Source organism: Tyto alba, unplaced genomic scaffold, assembly GCF_018691265.1.
Source record: "Tyto alba isolate M040663 unplaced genomic scaffold, T.alba_DEE_v4.0 Super-Scaffold_27, whole genome shotgun sequence".
Lineage (NCBI taxonomy): Eukaryota > Metazoa > Chordata > Aves > Strigiformes > Tytonidae > Tyto > Tyto alba.
In genome coordinates this window covers 31,607,626-31,631,824 of record NW_024881301.1, presented here as the reverse complement: position 1 = coordinate 31,631,824, position 24,199 = coordinate 31,607,626, and the positions used below count along the sequence as shown (strand labels likewise).

General features: G+C 36.9%; 1 long non-coding RNA gene across 1 annotated transcript in view; it reads left to right on the top strand.

Annotated features, from left to right (window-relative positions):
- LOC116963248 overlaps positions 1–24,199 on the top strand; it is a 133,675-nt gene that overhangs the window by 81,105 nt on the left and 28,371 nt on the right. Inside the window, exons 4-6 of the long non-coding RNA XR_004408049.2 lie at positions 18,846–18,925; positions 21,372–21,423; positions 22,158–22,408. This is a non-coding gene — a long non-coding RNA (uncharacterized LOC116963248). The remainder of the gene's footprint in view (positions 1–18,845; positions 18,926–21,371; positions 21,424–22,157; positions 22,409–24,199) is intronic.

Sequence of the window (24,199 nt, the reverse complement as noted above, 5' to 3'; positions counted from 1 at the left end):
ATGAACTCTGGTTCTGATTTCACTATGTTAGTGTGTAAAGCTGCTGAGCTCTGGTAGCCAATCAGAACCAAGGAATGAGAGGGGGATGCAGTATTTTGGCTATGAGGCTGGAAAAATTTGCACTGATTCTCAGATCTTTCAATGTTCTGCTCAAAAAAAAAAAAAAAGTTTGTATTATTTGGTTTGACTGTGCTGCAATTACTGTATGTCATCTTCAGTTTCTTTTTCAAATTTAACAAAATTATAGCTATGGACCTATATAAGGCCAAGGTACCCTCCTAAATTCCCCCTGCTCCCTCCCTTTTTCTCCACTCCCCCCTTTGCCAAAAAAAAACCCAAAACAAAACCAAAACAACTCACAAACCAAACCCACCTAAAAAAACAAGCCTAGAACACCCAACCAACAATAATAACAAAACCAAAACTCCAAACCCTGTCTGAAATGAAAGGAAAACTACTCTTTTATTAAAGACATTAAACTTCTTCCAAGTTCATCGAACTCAGTGATGAAAGATTTTGACTACGCAGTCATATGTGGATTAATAGGGAGATTTCATTCTTGATGTAGAAAGATTGCTTCATCATGTAACTCCTCCAACTAGTAAAATGCCAGTCTAAAATTACCCCATTCAGCTGATTAAGTTCATTGCAAATAAACTAGCAATGTTTCCATGGAAAAAACACAGTCTCCATCAATAAACTTTCTAAGCTTTATGGTACTACCCAAAAGGGAATTACCCCCTGAGCAGATGAGGCAATTAATCTCTGTTTCTATCCCTTCATTTGGAGACTTCTGGCTGCAGTGAACAAAGCCCTTTAAAAGCAATAAAAAGGGGTTGTCCCTGACTGCTTCTACAGAAATTTATAGGATATTGTCCACACAAAGACATTTCCCAGTGGAATGTCTCTTTTCACTGTTAGCCTTTGGAAATTGTAAGAACCACAAAGCATGCACCTACACATGCCCTGTGTTGCTATGTGAATGGAGCATTCTTCAAGAATGGGAGTGAGATACTGCATTATATTTGGATTATTATACAAGCCAGATCCTGAAAGTATGAAATGAGGATGCTAGTAAATGTGACAGCTTAACAACAGCAGTATTTGATTTCACATTAATTTATCTCTTGTGGACAACAGATATATTGTTTTTTAGACACATCTGTATTCCTCAAAGAAAACAAATTCAAGTTGAAAGAAAGTTTGAATGCCAGGAAGAGGATCATTAGGTATAATAAATGCATCTCTGAATGATCTTAGTGTGCCTGCTGAAGGGAAGAATTTCAGGGAAGACTGGCAGAAATTAAAAGTGACTGAGTCACTTATGCAGCCTTGGGACTGACTCATCTTAAATGGGAATTATCATTACTTTCTTCAACAAGCAAGCTAAATATCACTTCTTTCACCTAATAAAGGTTGTAAAGGTTGTAAAGTTGCAGAAAAATGTTTCAGTCAGTGAAAGTGGACAGGAAAAAACATTTAATTTTCAAGCATAAATATCATAACTGTGTCATTACCTTGTGCTGGAAGCTGAAATACGGCTTTTCTGCTAAATATCTTGTGTTAGACTGGGGATGTTATTTTGGGTCTTTTGATGCACTTGTTAACTTAGTATGTGTACTTTTTTTTTTAATTCTTTTCTTTTTTCTTTCTTTTTTCTTTTTTTTTTTTTTTTTTTTCCTCTCTCCTTCTAAGGTTATAGGCAATTTGAAAGGTTCCTTTGATAATTATTATGTCATGCTGGGAGAAAGAGTAGGGACGATCTGTCTAATTGTGGGTTATTTGTTTCAGTTTGCACATTTTACACCTATACGCACAGTGCAAGTGTCTTGTAGCAAGGAGAGAAGTAGTTTGTTCCTTCTGCCCAGGCAGTAAAAAGCCAGATATATTCCCCTGTGGACACTGCTTATGTGTGGCAGAGGTGGCCCGTGCGAGCGTGGTGTGCAGCGTGTCCTGGCAGCGCTGGGCTCGCCCGTCCCTGCGTGGGCTGCCTCCTGCGCCCGCGGCACGCCAGATCTGCTACAGGCTCGGCCTGGCACGCGTGGCGGTTGCTGCTGCGACACGTGGCAGATGAAATGGAGCTGCTGCACCTCAAAACTCTTGTAACCAAAGCCTTCAGACTTCGACAGTGTAGACAGAGCTTGCAAATGAAAGGAAATGCCTGGGGAACGCCTTGATGTGCAGGAGCTACTTTTGGAATAATCCTACAGCAAGTGGGATGTGCCCCCAAAGAGAAACTATGCGAGAGAAAGCAATTAAAACTAGAACTAATTAAATATAATGCCAGTTGGTGCAACAAGTAATAATTTGATATTTACAATCTGTTCTGGTGTTGTACAACTCACTGGGGGGCTGATACGGAGCACAAGATATTTTCTGTAGCAGAGTCCAAGTAAAATGATCGTACTGATTCTAATTTGTAGGGCTGAGACAACTTTCCTGGGGGTATCTGACCCTCTGCTATTGTCTGCTCTTCCATGCTTCAACCTTACAAAGTATTGCATGAAGTAGTATAGAGAGCAATTTGCTCCCTTTCAACTTTTTCCTAGGTGGCAAGACCACTGTCACATGTCAGCATGGTAGAGAGTGATGACAAAATTTAAACAGACAGCTTAAAACTTGCAATCTTACTTGCATCTGTCTTCCACTGTGTTTTCCATGCCAGGCGTGGCTCTTTCCATGCTGAATAAGGTCAGAGTAAAATATATTTAACAAGATGTGGTTTTTGAATATGATTCTTAGTCTGAAGCTAATTTAATAGAGCATCCTCACTAATTTTGCAGAAGCTCTTTTTGCCATTAGTACTATTCTTTGAAAGGAAAGTCAATGGTAGTAATGGATTAAAAACAAATTTCTCAGTATAAATAACAATAAATTGAAATAGATGATCTTGTAGATTCACTTGGAAAGTTAGGCTTTCCAAGTTCATCTGACATGCAACTTCTTAAATAACCTTTTTTTTTTTTAAATATTAATAGCTTTTATATAGCTGAGTTTGAGATAAACAGATTTCTTCCCTTTTTAAACAGAAAGTCTTTAAGTTCTAGTGTAGGCTGTTGATTGGTTTTCTTCCTCTGGGACTATTATTTTAATAAACCTACTCATCTTATAGAAACATAATTTAGAAAAAAAGAGCAGAACCCTTTTTTAAATAACTACATTGTTTCTCACTGTGGTTTGAAACTATGTTGAGTTTGCTTTTCCATTGGCTTTAATGAGAGAGAGGCAATACTCACAATTTCTCACATCTCTAAAGTTCCGCCTCATAATACATTTACAGAATGTGTAAGTGATTGTTATGCATTACTGACAAGAACAAGATCTAAATTGTATGTTTGTTTGTTTTAAAAGAGAAAATGAACTTATGACAGAAGAGCTCTGCCCATTACCTTTATTCTTCAGCAAACCATCTTATTAATAATATCTGCTGTTTGCAGTTCAGACTCAGGTATCCCTGACCTAGTTGTTTGAAATGATACTGAATTGGCAGATTAAATTGTTGGGGAGAAGAAAGCTAATTTAATGTGAGAGAACATTGAGAAAACTTTGAAAGGTTTATGGAAATTTCTACTCAAACTACCTTATCTTTGGATTTATGAACATTAGTTTAAAAATAAAGTTTAAAAAATATAATTCCCAGAATAGAAACTAAATGCACAGTGAGTGCATGTTCACACATGTTCTAGGAGTTCAGTAAAAGAAAGCAGAGATAAAAAAATCTCCCAGCTATCATATGTAAATCAAGGAGTGAACAGTAAAAAGGAGAGGGAACTTGGGGGAATGTACGTACTAAATACTTCACAGAGTAAATGACATATGAAAAGATGAATGCAAGACCATTCAGGATTCATTTGCACAGAGGCATCCAACCAGTCATCTAAGGAAATTTTCAGATTTTAATGAAATTTTTTTCTGCTGGAAAAAAATGTGAGAAACAATAGGCAGAGTGAAAGCAAGTTAATGGTATGTATGGGCAGGGACGTTTTACATTACTCTGCTCTGTGTGCTAAGGAGCTGTGTGTGATGGTGTTTCAAAAGTGCTGTTGTCTGTCAGTAACCAAGAAAGAAAACATTTATTTGGTCAATGTTTTGCAGTCAGTAAAATCATCTGGGTCTTCTATTTAAAATACCGAATACACAACCTTTGAACCACTGATGCCTCCTTTTTTGGGAGTGTGTGTAATTGAAACACTGTGCTGAAACCTTCTGAGCAAGCCACTGCTTGTGAAGACTTGTGTCTTCCAGCATCTGCTGCCATACTTAATTTCTCCAGCGATTTTTCAGTGACTTTTCCTGGTAGAGGTGAGAAAATTCATTAAAAATGGATTAATTTCATAGCATTCAGTATAACCATTTGTTTTTTCTGTGCTAAATACAGGGTGGAAGACTGCATTTTATCTTTAAAAATGACTAAAAATAGTATTTTGAATGAAGAGTTACTGCTGTATACTTGACATCAAACCTGAACAGCGTGTGTCTTTAGTTGACCTCTATTTTTATATTACAGAAACATGAATGATTACATGACTTTTGTTTTCTAAATTCTATTTTATAGATTTACTATTTCACTAAAGTTGTGATATGGATTAATGATATATAGTTATATATCAGAATCATGTATGACCTCAAAACAAACAATTGACAGCATGGGTGTATTAAAGCAGGCTGAACAAGAAGATATTGAGACACAAGCACATTATTGCAGGTTATTAAGAAAAAAAAAAACAAAAAACCAAAAAAGAAGTTGATAAAGGTGTCTAGGGCCTGAGGGTAATTCATCAACAGTTTAATGGTTGCACGGGCAGCATGGATGTATGTTTTCTGTATTACATATTGTAAATACAGACATCAGTAGTATCCAGAAAAGGAAAAGAATCATGAACTCAACCTGGAATGCTCAGCTATCTTTATGAACTCTTATGTAATTTCTCTACTTACCTGTGCACCTCCTTCATCATTTAAGCCCTAAATTGAGCATATGTTTAGATCTGCCATGTGTGACAGGGTGAAAAAGGTCTTTTTATTGTGCCTTACTTCCCAAGTAAGGCAAAAGAATCATCTGTATGCCTGACTCAAAACTCAAACTCATGACTTTCTGCGTTGCTTTGATGATTCCACACCTGTAAATTTAGCCTTCTAAATTTCTATTTGTGGTAATTGCTGTGAAATCCTATCAATAATTTACATATTAAAATTACCTTACAGTCTCACTTTGTGACACCTCGTCTGTTTCCTGTCCATCATGAAATTAAAGAAATTTCTCATGGATCTGTTCCATGGGTGATTTTGCTGCTTCACAAAATGTAGCAGGTCCTAGGAGAACCCCAAGACTTGAGCCACTCTCACTGCTTATTGTTTTTTTTTTGTTTGTTTGTTTTTGTTTTTTTTTTTAATCAGGCAAGAAATAATGAAGTTATTTCTTAACAAAGTGAAATGTTGCTTGAATTGTTTTGATGAAACACAAGGAGAGAGGGAAGGTGTTTTCGTTTGATAGTCAGAAAATGGGTCAAAGACTTCTCCCTGGAATTTTAGTACGTTAAGTGTATTTCCAGGTGTCTAATCTCTCTCACCCCCTCAAATACCAATGTGACTTTTAATTGGTGTACAGCTTTGTGAATTCAGCTGTGTTGTGCTGTGAGTACTTTTCTGTTTTTTTTTTCCAAGAGTTTTACTCTCCCCATCCACAGTCTGTTCCAAACACAATTGGCAAGGCAGGAACTTTTTTAGTATTCAAATCTTTCCTGTAAACTGCTCTTTAATAGAGGTATCCATGAAAAATTAACTTTGACTCATCATGGCTTGTAAATATTTGGATTGTGTGGTTGGAATGTCTTTATACAATAAAATTGTTCAAAGCTATTATTTATTCTGGTCAATTATATTAGCTTATCAGGTTTTTTCCTACATGCTATTTATACTGGTGATAGGGAAATAAAAAGTAGAACAATGTGTTTAAAACAAAGTCAGGGTGACTCGGAGGGAGAGACTACAAAGTCATGCCAATGTTGCAGAGTAGTGTACACCCAAACTTATGGATTGTGGGTGGCAGTGCAGAACTCACATCAGTCTTCAAGAACAAACAGATCTTATGCATTTAAATAGTCAGGTGTCTTTCTGTGATGATTTATTATGTTGGAACAGCAGTTTTTGACCAGAAGTGGAGGATTAAATTCAGGGTGTTCTGCTATGGTAAAAAGAGAAGGTACCTGTAGGTCATAACTATTAGACCAAAGGAGTGTGTTTGTAAAATACAGTATCGTTTGGATCAATTACCTCTCCAAGTTGTTATCCTGATGAATAACATGGACACTCAAACATTCACAGAATGTGAGTAAAATAGAATAAGATAGAGAAGTCAGAGATGAAGCACAGGATCTGGAGCTGGAAGTTCTGTACTTAATTCTTCTCTGTGAAATTGCTCCACAATCCCTGTAAAGTGCTCACTTGCTGGTTGTGTCATGTGTCCTGAAATGAAGAGATAACAGTAACAGCTGCTTTACAGGATTTCTACAAAGCTAAATTTCTAGGTGTTTGCATCCGCCATCCTGATAAGAATAAGCTCAGTGAAAGAGTAACTAATCCTGCTGATACCTTGTGCAGAAAGGAGGAATGATTACACAAATCTAACTGCAATAATGTATTTGCAGTTACATCCCAGCTAAGAATTGTGACTGGAACTTCATATTTGTAAAGCTGTCTTTGTTTATAGTACTTGTTTCTGTGAAGCTGAGCACATTGCTGCTGCTTTAATTGCTTAATAATTTGAAGGTGCTCATTTATTTGTATGATTGCCTTTCCTTCCTTCCTTGGTGTAATTGCAAGAATGTTAAGTCATTATTTCTCTAAAGTGATCCTTGTCATACAGCATTATCATAGTTTGTTGTTCAGCAAATACTCTTTTTATACTTTTTAAGACTTTAAAAGACACATTAAAGGTTGTGTTAACTTACTAGGAACAACACAGAACAGAACAACTTTGACAGAAAGTTATCTAACACACCTGATATCTGTGCTTCTATTATCTGGAGCATGTCTTCAGCATCCAGCAACTGAAGGAAATGCAGTGTGCTCCTACAGATGACCAATGCATCTATAACCTCCTCAGCCCTGAGAAGAGAACATCTTTACAATATGCTACTATTTAATTTTACAGTAATGCATAGGCATTCTACTGAATGGCCCTAACTGTTCTTCCTTCATGTTTACACCCCATTTTGTAGTTCTTTACCTAACATTCTCCAAAGTTACTACACTTCTAAATCTTTCTTTCTGACTCTGAGCAGCAACAATGAGAACAAATTGCTATCTCCACAGTGACTTTAAATCTCCAGCATTGCTATGGAAACCCTGCAATCTCTGCTTAGCCTTGTTTTACATTGTTTGTAGTATACAGCTGATAATTTTAGGGAAAATCTTAGACATAGATGCATCTCCGAAGTTCACTAAATATACTCTCATTTCCACGTTGCCAACAGTGGGAGGAATTTACTGCATCTACGCACACACAAACACAGGTATGTATCTAAGGATATTTTTACACATTTTAGATGCAGAAACTTCTTCTTGGTTTCTGCATCTAATTAGACAAAAATTAGATGAAGAAATCTTTGTGTAGTAAAACAAATGAAAGCTTTATTTTACAGTTTATCCTGTCATGGTTTGAGCCTGGTCGGCAGCCAAACACCACACAGCCACTCTATCCCCTTCTATTCTGGCAATAAGAAGGGACAGATGAGCCAGGCTTGGGGTTTGGGATAGGACTGGGAGGGGAAAATCACCCTTTATGGTCACAACCAAAAGGCAGACTCGTTAGGGGAAGGAAAAAAAAAAAAAAGAACATAGATTTATTACAGACACTAGCAACAACACTTAACAGAGTAGGACAGTGAGAAGCATTGCCACATCTTGAGAACACCTTCCCCCCACCCCTCCCTTCTTCCCGGGTTCAGCTCTGCTCCCGATAGCTCTACCTCCTCCCCCAGTGGCGCAGGGGCAGGGAATGGGGGGTGCAGTCAGTGCTGTCGCTGCTTCCATCTTTGGTGGGGGGAGCTTCTGGAGCTTGTTCCTCCTGCTCCATTGTGGTCCCCTCTCACAGGAGACAGTCCTCCACAAACTTTATTCAGTGTGAGTCCCTCCCACAGGCTTCAGCATTTCCTTACACTGCTCTGTCATCGGTCACTAACTTTCTCTGACTGGATTCCCTCCCACGGCTGCAGCCCTTCCCAAGCTGCTCCGGCGTGGGACACCCCCACATGCTGCAATCCTCCCAGCGCTGAATTACAGCAGCAGGGCTGCCTTTTCCCATGAGACCCCGGCCTTCTTCAGGCACAGCACCTTGATCATGGAGGCGGAAGCCACAGGCCATAAATCAGTGTCTGCTCCACCGTAGATCTCCATGGGTGGCAGGGGGGGCCGCCCTGCCGTCTCACCACAGGATACAGGGGGGTCTCTGCTCCGGCAAACCTCCCCCCTCCTTTCTTCCTCCGTTCCTCCACTGACATTGGTGTTCATGCAGCTGCAGCAACTCCTCCTCACCAGTCCCCCTGCTCGTCACCACGTCCCTTCTTAAATACGTTATCGCAGAGGCGCAGCTGATGGGCTCAGTTTTGGTGAAGAGGTGGAGCTGACTTGGAGCTGGGAGAGCTTCAAGAAGCTTCTCACAGGGGGCCACCCCTATGGCCACATACCCCTGCTACCAAAAAGCCCCACCACTCATTCAAACCCAGGACAATCTAATTAGACAAAAATAGATGAAAAAATCTTTGTGTAGTAGAACAAATGAAAGCTTTATTTTACAGTTTATCCTATACATGCTAGCTGCAGTAATCTAATCTCATTTACCACTTCCACTCCTATTGCACCACACTGTCACCTCTTCAATGAATCTCTGTAGTCTTCATTTATACCATCTAATCCCCCAATTGCCTTCCATATCCTCAGTTTCCTTGCTACAGTATTTTCAGCTCTTTGCCTTACTTGTCTTCATGTGATCTATTGACTCCACAAGAGACATTAAGTGCTGTAGCTTTTCAAAGCAATATAGTTACGTGTTGACCAACTAGTCTCTGCCATCTTCAACCACAAAGGCTAGCTTGAACAAAACACATAATTGCTTTTCCTTACAGTGAAAACTTTATACTTAAATTTCCACTCCTTTTTCAAATTTGGTGGAAATTGCCATTTTTTAATAAAGGGCCTGACAACTATGGTAATGCAAGTCTCACATTCAGAGAGTCAAGCTAATGATATTTGAAATCTTTAATGTCAAAGCTGAAATGTTTAGGAGAATCGGATTTACCAGTGAATTTTTGTGTAAGTTAGAGATGATGAAAACTGTACTATCAGAATGGTAATACTGTGGGTGGTTTTTTTTTGTATCCAGTTAGTATCAAATTATGCTGGATGAAATATGAAAGGCAAGTGTAAAATGACAGTAAAAAAAAAAACCCAGGTATGACTGGGCTGACATGGACCTGTAAGAATGTGCTTTCTTGACCTTTAGTGATGTCTTCCTGACAAACCTAGTAGCTTTACTGTCAGCTGAAGACAAGAAGAGTCTCATGAATGATCAAATCCTTTTTATAGTGGAAAATGATGTTCAGAATATTTGAATTCTGTTCTATTATATGAGATGTATGTACACTATAAGAATACTATAGGTAGGATAAGATATGTATCTTTAAGGTTATAAGAGTGATAGAACACTCTAGAAAGATTACAGGTAAAAGATTTATGTTATGTTTGATATGGCTACTACCTGTAAATTGAAGTAGAAGCATAGAACGATGTGGGCTGGAAGGCAGTTCTGGAAACAGTTTGGTACAAATTGCTTGTTCAAAGCAGGGCCAGCTCCAGAGTTAAATCCCACTTAGAATTACTTCCATGACAGTACTTGTGAGGAAAAGGCAGTGGTCTTCCTTTTCTAGGAAATCTACTGTAAGGAATGCAGAAAGTGAAAACGGAAGAGTTTTCCTATCTCATTCCTTCTGGAGAAAACAATGTAACTGAGAAGCTGCCTATTTTCAGTTGAATAGGCAGTTATTTGTTTTTATTTTAGCAGCCTCTGAGATGTAGCATGCAGCTAAAGCAAAGCTGGTCAAAAGGTAAGTCTGTTGTTTGTTTTAGCCTCCAGGTCAGCTGTTTTGTAGACATTCAGATCCTTGGTCTGTTTTCTTTGCTGTAAATCAGTGTGAGGCCAATGGTCTAGAAAATGAGAACTTTAATTTCCAGCCAAGATGGCTCTTACTGACTTGAGTATGGCTGTCTCAATGTGGGTTGAGAAAAGGTCAAGAGAAGGGGCTCTAAGAAGGGGAGAAAACCTTGTCAATGACATATATGAAAGCAGATTATTTATGCTAAGATCTTCTTCCTCTTGCAGTCATTCTTTGAGCTGCAAGGTGTTAATATACTACCCTAGTCATAAAGTATAGCCAGTACTTCCAATATATAGGAAACCTGTGTATATGTCTTTGGAGAACAGATGAAATACATCTTACTCCTCCTTCAAGGGCAATAAAGTAGCTTGATGTGCCCTTTTGGCTGGAAGAAATCTTAATATAACTCCCTCTGCATCTCATTAATATTAATAGAGGGTTCACAAGGGAGGGGGCATCTTAATTGTGACAATCCCTAAAGCTTAGATGCACTGACTCTGTAGAAGTTTCTTTGCCCTGAAAAACTAGATTGCTAAAAGAAGACTATTGTTTCTATAGGTGTCAATTTTGTTCAGGAACAAAGAAATAAAATGTTGATATGCATTTATGATAGATTGTTTGTGAACATACTAATTTGGAGCTATTTGATGGCAAAGAATTTTTTTTTTAGTGAGTTTTTCTACAAAATATTCTGTGTATGTAGTGGAAGGATTTTGGCAATACCAGGTTCCCACTGTTTTTTTGAAGCACACTCCTTTGATCCACTTTCCTGTGAAATCTACACTGAAAATTGCGTGATTGGTTATTTTGCATTTGAGCATGTACACTGTTGTTCATAGACAGCTTTTAGCACTGCAAAGTAATTTTACATAAAGAAAGTCTAATTTTATGAAGATTGTAATGTTTTCTGTATACCACCTACCAACCTTGTTTTCTATAAATATTCCATTGATTCAGTGTGAATGGGCCTTGCTAAAACTGCAGAGGTGGTAAATACTCCACACGATGATGAACGATAAGCTTTTTTCTGTGTTGTTTGCATCAGAAAAATCTGGTTTTCCAAGTTCACATAAAGTCCTACCTAAAATGCGTCTAGATTAATAAATCTCTAGAAACGTTCACTTTGTTTCTCAGCTGTGACTTTTAAACACCTTTAGACCTTACAACTTTCCTGATTCCCACTGGGGTGATTTTGAGCCCATTCCTGGTTTTTTTTTGGACGGCAAGGGTAGGCATTTGTAGTGGAACTGCCACCACCTTATTTATCCAGGACAGGCATGTGTGATGATGTAAGATGAAGAATATGTAAAATCATCTACTGGTTCCTTGTCACTTTATATTTCTGAGTGAAGTGTAATCTGTTAGTAACGGAAACATTTTTGGTTTGCTTCCTGGAAAGCTTTTCCTTTCTTTAGGAAGTCACTGAGCATAGCATTTTATTTCGTAAGTGGTCGCACTCTTGGGGAGTGATGCAGCTACAGAACTGCAAAGCCTGAGCAGGTAGTCAGCAATTCTATATGTTTTCTGCAATGAGGTGGAAAACTGAATTTGAAGGGTCTAGACATACAATATAGAATATTTATTTAAAGCTCCTATATTCCCTACATGACTCTTGAAGAGTATTGGCATCTCAGAGTAGGATTTAAAGCATCAGATTGCTGAAAACTGAGATATATTACACTGCTACACTTCATTATGTGGCTGCACAGAACTAGTCAAAAAGGAAATTAATGAGATAGAAGAGCCTTGTAATCCCCTGAAAGAGCCTCTATAGTCCCCCCAAACCTCAGCCTGGAGTTTGAGATTCTTTTCTGCCAGCTTAAAAGCTACACCTGAAGCTTCTCGAAGGCCTGGGCTTTTTATTTAAAAGAAATAATTAGGGTTCATTCAGCTCTTTAAAAATGAAACTGGAGTAAATCAATGATATCCCTTTTTCTGTACAATAGCTTAACGGCTCAGGGTATGAGCCAAGGAATATCACTCCAGGTATATGCTATTTTGTGCCTCTTGCAGCACAAATTTTCAAAGTTATGAGGCAGAAGCTATCAATGTCCTTTAAAATTTAAAAATGTAACATACATTTGAAAATAAAAGTGAATTAAAGGCTACTGGATAATATCATTTATTGTTATCATATGGGAGGAAAAGATCTGGTCATGGAAATGGACTTAAACATCTCTATTCTATTCTCATGGCCTGTACATTCTATTGATTTTTTGCCTGAAATAGTTTCTTATTACATTTTTGCTCATCATAGTAAGACAACTAAATATTCTTAATCAATGCTCACTGCAAATAGTATAATATAAATAATGTGAAGTTTTGTACTTTTTGAGAATGGTGAGAGTTTTGCCATATTACTGCAATGCTGTGATTGGGATGCCCAAACACTGACATCTCACTTTTCCTGTAGCAAAGGAGAGAATGTGCTCTTGGAAATTAAGAGGTAAAACGGCATTTCATTTTAAGTAGAATACCACAGAGCATAATTGGATAACTTTTATGATAGTTTATCAATGAAATGATGTTATCCTATTTTCCCTGATAAATATTCTTGTAAAAATACTTTAGAAAATTGTCTGGCTCTCAGATGTTATCAGCAGCCCAATATCTAATGAGATAGTGTAACCAGAGCTTGACATGCTTACATACAAATGTTTTATGACTTTTTTTTTTTTTTTAAGTAATGATTCGGCCATTCCTCCTCAGAACTAGACATCAATTCTTTCTTCCCTTTGATAAGACAGTAGTGTTGCCTGAGAGTAAAGGTGGCTACTTAGAAACAGGATTTGTAAGTAATTGTTGCATGAACATAAGTTCAGATATTCAGAAAGAAAAAAAATTGTGTAAAATTATTTTCTTTTATAAAACATTTTAAAACAACTGAGTATTTTCAAGATTAGACACTAATACTAGATTGGAGAAATAAAAGGGTACTATTTATGGTAAGGAGAAGCACCCTTCATCAGAAAGTGGTGAACTGTGATGGTGCCCTCCTTCTTGAGCACCCTCATGCTGCAGCAGATATAGTTGATATTATTGATGGTGTTAGAACTAAGCAAATGACTTTCACTAGGGGGATTAATCCAATAAAATTCATCTTGGTTATCTGCACTGGAACAATCTGCATACAGATGAAGACTTCTACAGATGGAATGATTTTTATTTAATGCATCCATACTTTAGCAGGTATTGTGTTTAGTTGCTTTTTTCAGATAGTATTTCCTATTGACAATTCAGCTGTATGATAAAGTTGTATGTCATATGGAATTTTTCTATTCTTCTATACGTAGGAACATTGAATTTCTGATAACATATACAGCAAAATACAGAGCTTATTCTCAGCTGCCTGCAAATCATATTGTACTATCACTGGACTGTAACCAGCCAAGATACTATCAAACCAGAGTTAACAGTGGATGATGCATTAAAACTCAATGTACTGTAAGTAATCAAATCCCAAAGGAAAACATTTAATACAGCTGTCCAGTGTGCCTGAAATATGTACTCAGTAGAACAATCAGTTTTAAGGGGATTTAAAACGAACTATTAAAATTCATCAACACCAACTGAACAGAACTTCCTGCAGGCAGGAAGGCAGGTGGCAGCACCGTCCAGTACGGGAGGGCTGGGTCAAATGTGTCTCTCTGCTGACTTCATACATCTACAGTTCTTTTAGGAAGTTTTAGTACTAGTTATTCTTTCTTGCAGAGTAACTGTATAAATTGTGACTACTGCTTTTATAAAGCATACTGGACTCTGTCAGAAACCCATTTAAAAGGGTGCAAGAGTTGCACCTCAAATGAACACTACATAGAATTTTTTTTTTTTTTTTTTTCCAATGAGAGGCTATTTTCTGAATCGTTAAGCAGAAAGTGGAAATATAAATCAGCTGGAAGGTAGAACTGTGATCTTAATGAAAAGGGGGGAACCACAGTGAAGAACATGGTTGAATTTAACATTGGGTCCATTGCCAATATGTCAAAAATAAAGAAAATAAAAGTAAATAAATCACATATCTCTTCATAATGTCTTCTGAAGGAAATACAAAAAAACATACCATTAAGAAATAGCGTTGAGACTGCTAAAGAGAATTATTAATTAGGGCAAGAAAAGATACCTTTGGAGATTATTTCAATATAGGACATTCAGAGAATAGGGGCAAATCCCAGTAACACTGAGGTTTTGTGGCTTTTTTTCATGTAGCTATGGATTCTGCTTTCTAGATATTACAAGAGTGCCTGCAAAGTGTTGAGTGAATGGTATGTGACAAACACTGTGAACTACAAGCTTGTAAGTTAAATTTTATCAGTGTATGATGTGACTTTCATTATTTTTGAAAGCTTTAATAATCTCTTGATCTAGAAAAATGTGGTAATTGCTCCATGGTAGCATAATTTTCAATGTAAATTAGAAAAGAATGTAACCCCTGCTTTCGTCATATTAGTCCCATGAAGTCAGCTTCTGATAGCAAAGTAGGTATTCCCAAAGAAAGAAAAAACTATTCAACTTCCGCAGAAAGAAAAAGTGTGATATAAGAGAGATTTCTTATGATTCTCTCTATAGTCAGGCTCTGGAGAAACCTGGTATTGCTCAGTTCATTTATACAGTAAAAAAAAAAAAAAAAAAAAAAAAAAATCACATTTAGGATATTTGGAATTATTTATTTTCCAGTTCCTTCTTGGCAGCGATCAAAGTTGTTTGGAGTTCTGCAGATAAATATATAAAAAAAATGATTATATCTCAGATTTATTATTTCTAGAATAGATAATAATTATCTGGTGCACAAAGGTCAATGTATAAATGAAAGAAATATATCTATTTTCTATAGTTCTGTCTTTTAGCATGTTTTATCATGATGCCGTGTCTGCATGATATCTAGCAATGCCTGTAATGCACTTTGTAAACACTTACTGGGCTGAAGCATGTATGTAGCACAGCACAAGCTGTGTTGCCACAGCAAGATCTCCTATAGGCATGGTGCCCCCGGTGTGTGTGCTGCCTCCAGCATTACATCTACAGAGAGAATTTCAGAGTAGGTCTAGATAAGGTAAGCAAGAAAACTTCCTAAAACTTGTGGGGAAGACAAGGCAATGGATGCAAGGCAAGCGTTGCTGTTGCTGCAGTGTTAGATGCAAGGTGGCCTCTCCAAAATTTTTGCTATCACCCAGTGACCAGAAACAGGCTTAGAGAGATGGTGGTGTCAGGCAGGTTCCCTAAGGGCAGCTCAGCTTGGTACTGATTCTGGAAGGTCCAAAGGTCTGTGAGGTTTTGGCAGGGTGATTTAAAGAAAGGCAGAGGGCAGGCTGTCTCAGAAGCAATTTGCAGGGTAACTGGTACAATACAAGACTGTTGCCCCTGGGAGACAGTGTGGTATGCTCTCCAGAGGCAACTGCTGTTCTTTTGGGATGGTGTCCATATCAAGAGAGTCGAAGTGCCAGAGCATGTTTTATTTTTTATGAAAATTGTGTGTTTTTGGGGGAGGGAGGACAGTAAAAATGTTGTGAGGTGGGGAATAAAAATGGCTATGTGGAAAAAAAGAAAAAGGGAGGATGTGAAATTTTTTTTTTAATAGCTTGTACAACAGTGCTAGGAGTCTGGGTTATAAATGAGAGAAGTAGTAATTTTCCATTTGTAATCAAAAATTTTACTTTGATGTTATCACAGTCTGGTTGGATGGCTAGCAGGACTGAAGTGCTCAAAAAACCCCAAAGCTGTGTTAATGTTACAGTGGTTTTTAGGAAGGACATATTTTCTTCCAAAACCAAAATCGACGTTACCACATTCAAGAAACTAAGTTGGAAGCATAAACAACCTTTAATTGCTTATGAAAAATTGTTGTAACAGATAATATGCAAGGTGGATTATAATTTAGGGACTGTTTCAGGCCTCTAGTCTGCCTTATAATCACAGATAAAATTGGGTGAGAGGAAAAAAACCTATGTAACTACAGGTCTTCTCTTCATGTGATATTGTTAGAAACTTCATATAGCTAATACCAAAATGTGCTTGACATTTTTGAGTGCTCTAAAGTACACTTTCTATTTCCATTTTGCATCTGACATGGCATAAAGCTACAGAGACCTGATCTTAGCAGATAAGGATAAATTAATTTTCAGAACAAAGAATCACAGATAAGTAAGTAGAAATCATCAAGACTTGACCTCACATGGCTTTCGTAAACAGAATAAAATCCAAACAAATAGTATATATGTTTGGAATTTCAAATAGCTGCTTATCTGAAGCTGAAAACATTAGAAGCCAATCATTTTGACAGACTATTTAATGAGGAAAAAGTGTGAACAGTGCTTCAGAAATAAATGTTTAAGAATTCTTTTTGATATCCCAAAAGCTTCTGTCTTGTAACTTCCAAGGAGGGCAAAGTAGTTGTAAAAGTTGTAATTTTTTTTTAATTGTAAACTGTTAACTGTCTAGCAAGAGTGTAGCCTTGTTAGAAGACAAGTGAAGCCAGATGTATATAAGAACTGTATATTAAGTAAAATAAAGGTGATACTTGTGCTAAGTGCTATAAATCAGGAGCTAAGAACTGCAGAAAAAATTGGAAACTCATGTAAGTTGCACTTGCTTTAATCAGCTGTCCCCTTCTTGATTTCATTCCAGAAGTTGTGGAAGTGTTGAAAAAAGCAGAGCTCTACATCATTTATATTGATTTTCATCAGCGTATGAAATACTAAGCAAATATTAGTCTTGACTGTAAATAGTTAAAAACAAGATGATAGGGCTGTTAGTTTAAAGTAGATCTTAGAAAAATGATATAACAGTTGGAGTTACTCTATTTTATGTAATCACATTAAGGAAATACCTCTCACAAACTGTGATGAGAAGAGCTGGGGAATTTCTGCAGAGCTTTTGAATTCATATTCCTAAACCATTTCTCTTAAGGTGTCTCAAAGCTTTCAACTTCTCTTATGCTACCAATTTTACTTTGGATGAGAACCTTATTTCTTCATTGTGTTTTTTTTTTTTGGTTTTTTTTTTTTTTTTTTTTTGTGGTTGATAAGAAACTGCTAAGGATAAGAAACACTGAATCTCCAGAAGACTTCTGTGTTCCTCTGGATTTTTAGTCATTTGTACAATCTTACCCAACAACAGATGACTACTGTTAGAGGAGCTGTGTTGCCAGCTTTTCCCAAATGGGACTCTGTAGCTATTTGAGAGGTTATGAGGAACAAAGAAAAGGATTGAAGCACTTCTATGTTTTGCTTTTAGGAAGTTTGTTTTCTAATGGTCTACCAGTTGTGCTTTTTCCATAAGAAGAATAGGAAAAATATGTAAGTTCCATTTAAAATGTGGAATATTATAACGCCAGAAGGCTGAATGGGTAAAGACCTTTGAGAGTAAACAGGGACCTACCATTGAAAAGAGAAGCTGGTGACAAAGACAGAGAAATTTTGGTCATTGGGAGAATGGTAAACAGTGAAAAAGAAATGTGAACTAGATAACATAGGGATTTGGGAAAACAGAAGATGTTCTACTGCAGATGAATATGAGGTTGGATATTGTTGTGGTTTAGGCCCAGCCAGCAACAAAGTACCACACTGCCACTTGCTCACTCCTTCCCCCTAGTGGGATGTGGAGGAGAATTGGAAGAAAAATGTAAAACCTTGTGAGCTGAGATAAGGAGAGTTTAATAGGACAACACAAGGAGAGAATAAAACAATGATATCAATAATACTAACAAAAGAATATATATGAAATGAGTGATGGACAATGAAATTGCTCACCACTCGGTACCCCACACTCAGCCACTTTCTGAGCTGTGATGTTCAGCCAGCTAGTTTGGGTCAGCTGTGCCTCCTCCCAGCTTCTTGTGAAAATTAACCCTATCCTATCTGAATCTAGGATAGGTATCCAGTAATAAGCATTAGTCCATGGATAGAAGTTCCTATCCTGTATTCAGAAAAAAGGTTACTCTAGAAAAGACTTAATTCTTAGCAGTTCCCAGTGTGACACAGTGATCAAAGGGACTAATCAGGTCTTTTGGTGTTCATCAGAGAACCTCAGACAGATCAGTAAGGTTATATATGGTGTTGTTTTAATGTGTAAATACTGTGTCCACCTCTTGTGTGAGCAATTTGGGAAGCATTTTTGATAGTGGGAAGGGCGTGGAGTAAAATCAGTCAGCTATGTATCCACCACTAGCTTCCACACCAGGCAGAGCTTCAAGAGGAAAAATGTCCATCAGAACAGGAAAGGTGTCTTCTAATCAGATAGCCTGTGTTCAAGCAGTTTAGCTTATAAATGTGGTGCTGTTACTGTTGGTTTTAATTGTAATTGTTTAGATTGCTGATGGAGGACATGGAGAGAAGAGTAGGGGCTCTTCATTTTTATTTTTTCAGAAGTAGGCATTACTTATCTGTTAGTGTGTACCCTGAAATCACTTTACACTGATCCAATCTTTTTTCTTTTGACTATTAATTCTATTTGCTTTTCAGAAATTAGATATTTTTAAATTATCTTCTAGAAGTAATTTTCGTGGAAACTTTCTGGGAAGGAATATGGTCACAATTCAGCATAAAGTAAATTGAATGACTACAGTAAAAGCAATATTTAATTCTTTTGTCACATAATTCATGCTTAATGTTATGGAAGTTGCCATGGTGACCTCAGAATTGATTTGTTACGCTATATTTAATGTTAATTTACTTGCATCTCATTTCCATTTTAAAGGCCTTACATCTATGGCTTGTTGGAAAGACCAGTTGTAGCAGTAGTTTGAGGTGTTGGAGATCTGCTGTTTGTAGTGAACGGTAAGTTTTAGCATAATTAATTTCAAGCCTCACGTAAATAAAGTCATACAATTATTGCATCAATCCACAGTAGCTTTTAATTTTAAGAGACACAGCCAATTTGCTGTAGACTAGACCTGAAGTTTGATGAGTTAATTAGGCTTCCTAACCTGTTATCTTACCTTTCATAATTAATACTATAATCATATTCATCTAAACTCAATTATATGGAAGTCACTGTGTGAATGTTTATTTTAAAAAAATGGAGCAAAACGTGGGTGCAGTAAGACATCTGTAAGCTCTTCAGGATGCAACTTCTTCATCATCTGGAGCTGTAATTAAGAAGGGGATTCCATGTCTCTAGTAATTAGGGAAACTGCTTTTGTATTTATTTGAAATTCTGGGCAGTGTTGACCAAATAACTGCAGCCTGTACTTAAAAGGTCTATATACATTTAAAAATCAGGAATCTCTGCTAGGTACAGGATATGACTCAGTGCCTAAGGTCTGCTTGTTGGTGCAGATAATGTTTGGGATGGGGATATTTGAGCCTTCCTTTGTACTTCAGGTAAACATCTCATTTTGTAATGGTTGAATATTTGAATGGATGCTATGGACAACCTTAATTATCTGTAAATTGGGAGAATTCTCCTAGTAATAGTGATTGAATATGCAGTGCTCAGGATTGCCTCTGTATCCAGCCTTCACATCAATAAATTGTTTACTAAGTGTGCTTACTAAGTATATTAGCTATTTGGATCATGTATTTGCAGGTGAAGGAATCTGCACCAGAATTCCTTAACGTACACTTTGAGCTTTCCACCTCTTCTCAGTGTCATTTGAGTTTTGCTTAGTTTCAGTTTCAAACATCTCATATCATAAGACCACATTTTGACCAATTTCTAAGCAATTCAGCATGAAAACTGCATAATTTTATATAACAAAATTAAGATGTTTGTCCTCATGCTACTTGTTGTTTAGTGCTTATTTGACTAATTCAGCAAATATCTGTGTAAATTAAGTGAAAAAGTAGTTTTAAGGACTCAAAAAGGTCATTATATGCATGAGTTCTTTCCATCTTCTTTCTCCTGTTGCTTGCCCTTCTGAGAGAGGAACTACCTCAGATGGGACAACAGTGTATTATTCAGCACTACAGATACTGCTCCAGGGCCCAGGAAGATGAAGATGGGTTTCTGCCTTCTGTTGCTCATTAGAGGAGTTCTGAAGCCCGAATCCGGGCTGCCTGTATTTCAAAGCCTGTACACGTACTTTCATTAAGGTGAAATTAAGTAGCCTTCTTCTGAGCCCGTTCAAGTGTTAAACATCTTTTAGAAATGATAAGGCTGTTTCTTTACCATTGTTTGGATTTATTTAAATAAAGAAGAAATCTGTTTTGAGCCTCCAACAGAAGTTGTGATAGGATTTTCTTTCACAACTCAGGAAGGATTTCTAGGTCTTGATTGGAAGTTCTTACTAAGAGAAAATATGACCTTTGGAACATTGTTGAATAATCTATTCCTTGAAATGAATATTAAAAATGTTATCATATCAAAGATAAGTTCAGATCCTTGTCCAGTTGTGATGGCCTATTCCTACGATCTTACCTTATCCTTTCAGCAGATGCTGTTTTCTGTTTTTTGTACATAACTTCTATACTGCCACTGCTGGAATTTTTGGTGATGTTTAACATTCAAAACTTGATTGCACATGAAAGCTTTTTAATGCAATTTGGATGGTTACTTTGATAACAGATATTCAGTTTTATTGACAAAAATAAAAGTGGGATGACTTATCTAAATTGCTTCTCTTTCATCACAGTTATGGAACACTTTAAAAACCGTCAGAAAACTTACTGTAAGACTAGTTATCTTGTATTTGTTTGATAAAGGGTTGTTTTGTAGAAATATTGGGCAACTCTCCCTAGTCTTAAGAGAAGACTCTATCCTATTTCCTTTTTAGCTAATATCATGCAGCTGGGTTTTTTTCTGAAGCTGCTATGAGACTGAGAATTCATGCTTCATGAGGCATAATCATTGTTCCTTTACTGAACTTCTTCAAAAGTGCTATTATTGGAAATGACTGCATCTGAGAGATGAAAACTGTAGGGCTTTCAAAGTTTGCTTCCCTGTCCCTGAGAAAGAAATCTACCTGAAACGGGAAAAAAATATTCAGCACCTGTGTATTCGTTTTTATTTACCTTTAGTCTTTGAAAAAGCATGAAGTGGGATGGAATGAAAACAGCTAGAGTATGTTTGAGAACATCAAGAAATATTTTATATAAATTGGGATTGCTGCTATCAGTAGCAACACAGAATATGTATGTATTTAATTTTTAGTGTTTTAATATTTTGAGAAAATACTGTTGCACATCAGAGAATATTTTCATGTTTGGAGTTTTATTTTTTCTTTTGTTTTTATTGGTTTTGTCTCAATTTCTCTTAAAGATTTTTTTTTTTTTTTTTTCCCAGGCAGGGCAAAAGCAGAAATAAAGGCTGTGGAGTGGTGGGGAAGATTTATCAGGTACAAACATATATATCTGTGCTATGTGAATATACTGAGATTACCTGTGGATACAGGTGCATTGAAAATGATTGATTCATCTAGACTATTCATGGACCACCTATACATGGACCAAAGTAAACTAGAAGTGCTGGATTCCTTTGTATACTATGTAGAAATTTGTTTAAACATTAATAATGGCCATTTTCTCAGGATTCCTGGATATCTGGCAGTCTGCATGGACAGAGACTATTGTCTGGCAGCAACAGCAAATCAACATCCACTGTCCCCCTCAAAACTCTTAGGTTCACCAAAAACTACATTTCCAAGTGGAATGTGTAATTGTGGAAACTGAGATGTTTGAGGACTTCAGATAAATTAATTTATTGGAAGAAAATTGAATGAATTTAAGCCAAAAATTCTTTAATATCTTACTAGTGACAGACGCAATTGGAAGATACATCAGCTCTCCATGGAACACAAACATTTACACTTCTGTATTGTAATCTCATTAAAATTTGGGTTTGCCATTCAAAATAAGCAGTTCTTTGGATTGCCCTTGGGTCTCTTTTACTAAAGAAAATCATAGAGGTTCTTGGACTATTATCAATACAGCTGCAATAAAGATATTTTCAAAACCATACAGTATTATGTTCTTTGCGGTGTTGCATTGCTTGACTAGTAGTTCATAAACATTAGAATATGTGCCCCATCTCTTTTAATTGCAAATCCCCTACTTGTTTCCTGATCCTTAGAATTACCCTGGGACCTAATCCTGAGAAAGGCTAAGCTATGTAGCTCAGCTGCAGCACTCACATGCGGTGGGGATCTCCAGACCCTCTGGGGAGCTTTGAGAACTGCTCCCTTCCAGGATGTTCTGAGCTGCAGTTCTGGGTGATTATTCAATCCACCGGCTTCTCCTTCCCCATCCAGCCAGCCTCTGTGCCTGGTGACCAGGAATTTGCGTGCCGCAGCTGATACTCCCATGCCAGCAAACTGAACACAGGTAGGGTGTTGAAGGTGGAAAGTCTTGTATATCTGTCCCAGTCTCTCAGTGTGCAGTCAGTGCTGTGTGGTCTAGCAGCAGACAGGATTCTTGGTGGATCTATTTTAAAATGTCGTAAACTCAATCACACCTCAATATGGAGAGTAAAAAGGCTATCTTTCGTATAGCAAAAGATTTAACCAGCCTTTCAGTTTAAGGGAGTGTTACTGTACACGTAAGCCTAGCCAAGAGCAGTATTCGCTGTAGATAGCACAAGGAGAATAGCCATGGAAATATGGCAGGAGTTGTTTAACTGAGCCCTGTGCGGGACAAGGCTGGTGGTATTGTGAGACATCTTTTCTGCTGTCATTCCTAAACTGAGTGAGGAAAAACACATGAGAGTGCAGTTAACTATGGTACAGCCAAAATTTCCATTTTGGGCTCAATATCTGTGAATCCCTGGTCTGCCGTATGAAAAATAAATATTTACTTTGACTCCTTTACCCCAGACTTTTCACCATATTACAAGCAAATTTGGTTGAAACTTTTCATTCCGTACTCCTGAAAGATGTTTGACTTTTGTCAAACATGAGCTTCCATAGAATCACTTTCAGTACATTTTTGATTAAGAAAATAGAAACAAAATTAACATCAGGTATTGCTTTTATGGAAAATATGTAGCTTTGAATAAAACTCCTAATCTGAGACACCTCAGTTCTTTGAAGTAAGTCAGTTCTCAAATCTCCACCTAGAAAACAGAACACCAAATGAAGGAAGATACAAAAAAAAAATATAAAAATATTAAAAAAGAAAAGAAAGACTTTGTCTTTAACTTTTATTCCCTATCTCCTCCCCTGCCTCTCAAACTATTAAGGAAACTGCAATTCAATATGACACTAAGTCAATGTTAGGCTCTGGAGCTAATTTTAAGATATTTTTTTTTTCCTAGAAAATTTCCTTTTAGAGGAAATCAAGAAGGAAACGATTCTTCTCTATGATCAATAGAGTTCTATCCCCATCTGAAGTATTAGAGAAAAAATAATATTTTTGAGAGACAAACTTGAAAGGATTGTAGAAGATACATTTGGTTCTAGGTTTACCTAAACAGCAGGTGCATTGTTCAGTTATTAAAGATATAAGTTGAATGAAGCCTATGGATTGCCCATTACAATAAAAAGTAATTTGCTCTATCTGATTAATTTAAGCATTAAAAATTATAATGATCAATCTTGTATAAAATAGGCAGGGATAAGTCAGTAATTTAATGTTAGTTGTGTTATCATTCCAAAGCCCATATCAATTTTTAAATTAATTTACAAAATGCCTGGTAAGGTCAAAGACCTAATGAAATATGTACATGGCTTTGACTTTAAACTTACAGAAAAAGATTCCAGGTCATAAAGCCAGTTTGTCAGAAATTTCACAAAGCAGGACAAGTTTGTGTTCTAACTTGCAAGCAGCCTTGCTTTTCTTTATTTTTTTTTTTTTTTTTTTGTCAACAGAGGAGGGAAAAAAAAAGCTGTTGAGGTTACAAAACTGGGCTGCTTGTGCTGAGGGAGTCTGGCCTCATAGACTCCTAAACAGCATAGGATTTTCAAAGGATGAATGCTTGGGAAAATCTTCTATTTTAACTATTTAAGGGACCTGTTAGGCCACTGTCATCATGACATGCTTTTCACAATCTTGTCCACAATTTTTCTCTGAGAAATTGAGTGAGCAGAACATTGACTTGTCCATGTGCTCTAGTTATATGTCTTTGGATGGATTTGTCATGTGATAAAAAATCTGCTGTTTGAGAAATGGCAAGGTGAA